Source organism: Stegostoma tigrinum, chromosome 21, assembly GCF_030684315.1.
Source record: "Stegostoma tigrinum isolate sSteTig4 chromosome 21, sSteTig4.hap1, whole genome shotgun sequence".
Lineage (NCBI taxonomy): Eukaryota > Metazoa > Chordata > Chondrichthyes > Orectolobiformes > Stegostomatidae > Stegostoma > Stegostoma tigrinum.
Window position 1 is genome coordinate 27599313 of NC_081374.1, and position 5665 is coordinate 27604977.

The 5665-nt window shown below is 36.7% G+C and overlaps 1 long non-coding RNA gene across 2 annotated transcripts in view; it reads left to right on the forward strand.

The window, feature by feature from the left end:
• Positions 1-786: 786 nt before the first annotated feature.
• LOC125462723 (uncharacterized) overlaps positions 787-5665 on the forward strand; it is a 26562-nt gene continuing 21683 nt past the window's right edge. Inside the window, exon 1 of one of the 2 annotated variants that reach the window (XR_007249692.2) lies at positions 787-871. This is a non-coding gene — a long non-coding RNA (uncharacterized LOC125462723). Of the gene's footprint in view, positions 872-1398; positions 1468-5665 lie in introns of those variants that run through there. The other variant, XR_009446992.1, reaches the window with a different exon arrangement.

Here is a 5665-nt window from a genome sequence, read left to right on the forward strand (position 1 = left end):
CTCTAGACCCTGGATAATTTGGTATTTTGCCTTTCCCAGTTGAAGACAAATTATTTACTTTAATCATTAATAGTTCCACGTATGTTTCAGCTACAGTTGTCCTGATGAGGAAAGTAATTTGCCAAAGTAGGAAGACTCACCTTTTTATAGCTAGAATAATTTGTTTTGCCCGTATATTTGTTCTCTACAAGGCATATCCTGGAAGGTTTGCACAGTGTTGTCTTTGTTACAGGACTAGTTATTTCCCAGATAACTATTCAGAACACTTGATGGCTGAAAGAAGACAACAATATTTTTGGACTCGAACCATCTATCAGTTATAGGATGTTAATGAAGATAAAATGTTTGGAGCTCCTGTGGGGTGCCTGACACATGGTATGACCCTGGGTTGATCTGCCTGCAAATGGCAGGATTGAAGATCCATTTCAATACCTCTCAACACACTTCCTTTCTCAAACACATTTAGGAATTGTGCTCAGATTTTCTGCCTTGTCAATGACCCTTGCAGTGAGCAAAGGGCACCATGTAAACGACAGACTATTAGTTAAAATGGGAGAAGTACTATGTTAGTAATATAGATGTACATTTTGTATTTATGGTAGCCCTCCTGCATATACTCTAGATATTTGGATTTATCCTAACACAAGTTGCTAGAAGCTCTAAGCACGGCAAAGGGAAGGAGGAGAGATAGGGGAAAACTACCCGCCCCCTGCATGAAGGGGTATCCCATTGGTGCAAAATCTGCATAATAGTTATGAGTACAGAATTTTAATCCACTTCTGCAACGTTTCACTTCGAAAATATATATTCTTGATTATTGCAAAGACGAATTCCACCTGAACCAAAAGAAGGAATTTTTCTACATCTAGGGGTGAGTTTAGCAGTACTTTGTATTATAAAAGCAAAAATGTGCATGTGTTTAGCACCTTTGCTGCCAGCAGAGTTTGCAGGAGCTTTATCAAACAAAATTTTGGCAGTGATACACAGAAAGAGCTATTAGTACAGGTGACCAAAAGCTTGGTCAGACAAATAGGTTTTAAGTAACGTATTATTGGAACCAAAGAAAAGTAGAGGTTGGAGGAGGAAGTTCCTGAGTGATAGGTTCAAAGTCAGGGTAAAGGTTAGGGTGGATGATTGAAAACCAGCAAGAAAAGCATTAGAATAATCAAATCTAAAAGAAACAATGGATAAGGGTTTCAGCAGAAGATAAACCGGTATTAGGAAATAAAATGGAGATGTTAAATACTGTTGATGATAGAAAGTAGGTGATTGAAAACAGATTTTGGGCCTAAATGTAACACCTAGATTGTGATTGATCCAATTCAGCTTCAGGAGGTTGTCAGGGAGATGTAAACAGTAAACAGAGAGACAGGGAGTGTTTGGTGCCGTGTTTAAGCTGGGGACTGAAAACGGTGGCTTTGAACTTCTCAACATTTAATTGAAGGAAATTTCTACCTATCCAGTTGGGTGAGCAGTATTGTTACAGGGAAGAAGGTTTTGTTGTTGTTTCATGGCAAATGTCCAATCTAAAAGAGCCTACATTATAAAATTCTTAATTGTGTATTCAAGTTCATCCATAGTTTTTTGCATTCCCATCTCTGTAGCCTCCTTCACCCGTATAACTCTCCATAGGTTCATTCTGGCTTCATCCAATTCTGGTTTGTTATTCATCCTCTATTATAAGGTACCTTCATTAGCAGCTGCTTTTTCAGTTTCTAGTCTAGATACTTAGCCCCTTCCCCACACATTAATTTCAGGCACATCTCAAACTCTTAGCTCGTTGATTAAGCTTTTGATCACCCTTCTCAATTCTTGTATTAACATTGTTTGACAATGTTGCTATGAATCACGACAGGATGTTTGACTATATTGAAGATGCTACATAATTCTGAATTGTAGTTGAATCATGCATCTAATTGAGATGGTACAATAGATAGATTGATCAGACATGAAAATTGTTGTATTTTAAAGTTGCTGTGTCTTGTATTATATACAAAATTGCCATGAAAATATCTGTGAAGTGGTTAAATTACATGATAAAGCTTTCAAGCACAGCAACTTATTGGGACTACTATTTAAAATGCAATAATCTTCTGAAAGCCTTAATATTAATTTTTAAAGAAGAATCTCTGTTCAGTGGGCATAAGCATGCAGCAATGTTGGTATTCCATTCCAGAGACAGCAACAACTCTATAGCTGCATTCTTACCTATTGCTGCTGTTCATTCTTTTGGCTGTTGAATCAGGAACAGCCTGTGGATAGAAAACCAGGAGGAAAGATGGAAGGGGCATTGAATCTTCAGGGATCTGTATGCAACCTAACAGTTGGACTTGGCAGCCTGATGCTGCAAATACTTTCATTAATATGTGCCCTCTAGTAAAATATTAATGGAACTGATTTAATTTTTTGGCACTAAAAGAACTGCAGCATCTAGTACACTTATTCCCTATGGTTGGTATATCTATATTTATAACTGCTTTAGTCTTCGTTGCACAAAAAGCATGCTTGGCAAAACAGCACTCTTGAAAGATATGTAAACAGTAATCTATATATAATGAACAGGTGTTGGTCCAAAAATAAATTAAATTTGATATAAACTTTGGACTAAGATAAAGGTACATTTGTCAAATAACTGATTATAAACTGATTATAAACAAATGCATCTGTCTGTTCCTTTTTTTGATTAAGAATGATTGACAATTAATAAGCTGGGGACAAGTTTACAAATTTGGTTCCAATCTGTCGGCGTGGAATAAACATACTTACCAATTGACACTACCTTCGGTTTAATGTGTTCACAAACAATTTTGCATAGTTCATAAGTAGTGAAATAATAGACCATAATTTATGATAACAGCAATCCAACAGTGCCTGCTTCTTGTTAGACTTACCTTTGAACAGCTAGGTTTTCATGTTTTTTGCATGGCAAGACCTGAAAAGTTAGCTGATAATATTGAGTAAGGAAAAGTAAGTAATTGAGATCTGAGTGAACAAAGCAAGCAACTGTGTATCTCATTAATGGATATTAAAGTGTAAAATCATGAAATCAATAATACAACTACCAACAGGGCTTTCAAAACTTTTAAAATTTCCACCAACTACAATCTGAAAGGAAATGACTGGTCACTTGAAATAGTAAATTCTCAATGCCAAGGACTTTGACAGATAGTAATTATCACTTATTATTTTATTAAAAGAGAACCTAGACTTCAAATGACTCACATATTTCTGTGAGGAATTTAGTTCATATCAACCATGCAAATTTATGTAATTCATGCCATTGCAATACATGTCAAAGGTGAGGCAGTGAGACAACTTTTAATGGCAAGTGAGACAGCAACTTTTGAATTTCTGCATTTAATTTCTCATTTGCCTCTGCGTTACGTTCCAGTAATGTTTTCATATAAACAGTGACATTAGCTTTGCCATCATTTTGACAATAAATTGTCTGTCACCATGTCATTCCTATAAACACATAAGTTGCACAGTGCGAAATCATTCAAAAGAGTTGCTGGTAAATGTTTCAATTTCCTCTTAATCAATTCTTTTTATTTTGACTTTTATCCGAGTGCACTGGCTGGGTCAGATATAGTGGCATTTTATCATATCCTTGTTCATGGAAAATGGACACGACACAGGCAGCTCCAAAAGCCACAGAACTGATTTTATTGCCACAGGGTTCAGTGACCCTTCATCAGAACTTGTCCAAGCTCTGATCCCTGTGGAACCCCACTGATTATAAGTTATCAACCTGAGAAAGAACCTCCTGTCCCCATATGTTGTTTCCTGCCCATTAGCCAATTCTCTATCCACAATGATATGGACATTCAACACCATGGGCTCTACCTTATAACTGAGCCTTTTGTGAGGTGCCACATCGAATGCCTTCTAGATGTCTGAATACTACACATCTACTCATTCCCCTCTATCCACTCTAGTTAAGACCTCCTCAAAAAATTTCTAATAAATTTGTCAGACTTGATTTCCCTTTCATGGAGCCATGCTGACTCCATTTGTTTCGATTATGATTGTCCAAATGTTCTACAATGATTTTCTTAATAATTAACAATTTTTCATCAAAGGATGTAAGGTTAATTAACTTATAGTTACCTGCTTTTTGTCTCCCTCCCTTTTTGAATAGGGGTGTCACATTAGCAGTTTTCCAATTCTCTGGAACTTCTCCAGATTGTTGGAAAATTACAACCAATGTATCGATTATCTCTGAAGTTACTCCTGTTAGGATGCTCGGATATAAGCCATCACAGTCAGGGGACTTTTCTGCCTTTCGCCCTATTAATTTGTCCAATAATACTTTTCTGATGATGTTCCTTGCACTTAACTCCTCTCCTATATTCTTTAATTTTAACGGGAAGTTCAAAGTATTTTCTGTCATAAAAACAATATATTTGAAAAAGCTTCTATTGTCAGTTTAAATATTGCTCACAAGCCTGACCTCATAGTTTATTTTCTATCATCTCTTTAGTCCTCCTTCGGTGGATTCTTAATTTATTCCAGTCTTTGGGGCTATCACTTTGCCTCCTTGAATGCTTTTTCTTTTACCTTTGTACTCTCCTAACTTCCTTGGTTAGCCATGTTTGTCTCATCCCTCTCTTAGAATCTTGCCCCTTTACTGAGATATACTATTGCTGAGAGTCATGAATTACCTCAGTGAATGTCTGTCACTGCTTGCTTATTGTCATTCCTACTAATCTACATGCCCAGATCACTTTAGATAACTCTATCCTCATTTCATTATGATGCTCTTTATTTAAGTTAAACACTGTTATTTCTGACCCAAATTTCCCACACTCAATCTGAATATTAAATTCTATCAATTTACAACCAATGCATCCATTATCTCTGAAGTTATTTCTGTTAGGATCCTCGGATATAAGCCATCATAGTCAGGGGACTTCTCTGCCTTTAGCCCTATTAATTTGTCCATTAATACTTCTCTGATGATGTTCCTTACACTTAACTCCTCTCCTATACTCTTTACTTTTAATGGGATGTTAAAACTACATCATAGTTTTACTACTATTCATAGTATACTTCATAGCAGATCTTTTAATCAGAGGTCATTTTCAAAATCTGCATCATTACAGATTTCCAGATCCAGGATAGCCTGCTCCCTGGTCAGTTCCATGACATATTGCTCTAGGAAGCCATCACTAATGCACTCCATGAATTTGTTGCTGTAGTTACCCTTTATAAACTGGATTGACCCAATAAACATGAAGATAACAATCACCGATAATTATTGTTCTTTTTTCTCATGCTCTTACTATTTGTTGATTTATACCCTTTCCTACACAGTAACTACTGTTTGCAGGTCTGTATGCTACTCCTACCAATGCCTTCTTTCCCTAGCTCTTACTTACCTCCACTCAAATGGGCTACACATCATCTGAGCCTAGATCATGTCTCACAACTGTCTTCATATTATTACAGTGCTACCCCACCATATTTGCCTGCCCTCCTGTCTCTCCAAAAGGTCAAACATCCCTGAATGTTAAGCTCCCAGTTCTGATCTCCTTGTAACAATGTCTCTGCAATGGCTACAAAATCACGTCCATTTATCTCGATTTGCGTCGGCAGTTTGTCTGCTCTATCCCAAATGTTTTGTGCATCAAGATAAAAAGCTTTTAGTCTTGCCTTTCAGCCA